This window comes from Sinocyclocheilus rhinocerous, unplaced genomic scaffold, assembly GCF_001515625.1.
Source record: "Sinocyclocheilus rhinocerous isolate Xijiao unplaced genomic scaffold, SAMN03320098_v1.1 scaffold839, whole genome shotgun sequence".
Lineage (NCBI taxonomy): Eukaryota > Metazoa > Chordata > Actinopteri > Cypriniformes > Cyprinidae > Sinocyclocheilus > Sinocyclocheilus rhinocerous.
In genome coordinates this window covers 1,392,449-1,393,916 of record NW_015652287.1, presented here as the reverse complement: position 1 = coordinate 1,393,916, position 1,468 = coordinate 1,392,449, and positions in this window count along the sequence as shown.

The following is a 1,468-nucleotide window of genomic DNA, read 5'->3' as shown; positions in this document are numbered from 1 at the left end:
CATTAATGTTTCTGGGCTAAGCCCCGGATATCCACTCACTGTAGAACTGCCCCTGGAATCAAACCCATTATTTCAGCACTTTGCTCTACTGATTTAGAATGCATTGTAAAAAATGGAGCTTTAATCATTTGAATCACCTAATGCATTGAAAGTCACAGATCAGCAGGAATTTTAGAAAGAGGGTGCCGCCTGAATCCCATCCTGCTGTTTCTCATCGGAGAGCTTGTCAACTTTTACTGTCAAAATGACTGAAATTTAACAACACCACATACTCATTTTTACTGTATTTTATTTACACTACCAGTCAAAAGTTATTGAACAGTAAGATTTTTAATGTTTCTTAAAGAAGTCTCTTCTGCTCACCAAGCCTGCATTTATTTGATCCAAAGTACAGCAAAAACAGTACAATTTTGAAAGTTTTTTACTATTTAAAATAACTGTTTTGTATTTGAATATATTTTAAAATGTAATTTATTCCTGTGATCAAAGCTGAATTTTAGGATCATTACTCCAGTCACATGATCCTTCAGAAATCATTCTAATATTCTGATTTGCTGCTCAGAAAACTGTTATTATTATTATTATTATTGTTTTTATTATGTTGAAAACAACTGAGTAGAATTTGTTCAGGTTTATTTGATGAATAGAAAGTTCAGAAGAACTTTTGTAACTTTCTAAATGTCTTTATCATCTTTTGATCAATTTAAAGCATCCTTGCTAAATAAAAGTAGTAATTTCTATCATTTCTTTCCCAAAGAAAAAATTATACTGACTCCAAGCTTTTGAATGGTATAGTGTATAATGTTACAAAAGCTTTTTATTTCAGATAAATGCTGATCTTTGGATCTTTCTATTCATCAAAGACCTGAAAAAAATTTACTCAACTGTTTTAAATATTGATAATAATATTTAAAAATGTTTATCAGCATATTAGAATGATTTCTGAAGGATTATGTGACACTGAAGACTGGAGTGATGATGCTGAAAATGTAGCTTTGATCACAGGAATAAATGACATTTTAACATATATTCAAATAGAAAGCAGTTATTTTAAGTAGAAAAATATCACAATATTACTGCTTTTGCTGTATTTCGGATCAAATAAATGCAGGCTTGGTGAGCAGAAGAGACTTGAAAAACATTAAAAATCTTACTGTTCAAAAACTTTTGACTGGTAGTGTACTTGCCAATTTTTGCTTTTCAGTATGTGTGTTTTTCCATGATACAAAGTCCCCAGGGGACTGTGGTGATGCCCTTTTTTAAGTTAGTGCATCTGAGAGGTCAAGATTTGTAATTTGTACTTTTAAAAAGAAAATGTTCAACAATTAAAAATAATATTATCAGAACTAAAGCTCATGAGTTAATGTGGAGTGGGGGGGGGGCTGGGTATGGTAAAAATCATGGTTTACAGTGCAGTACCACAATTGGATTGTTTTTACAGGTAAAAAATGATTAAACTAAATGAAAA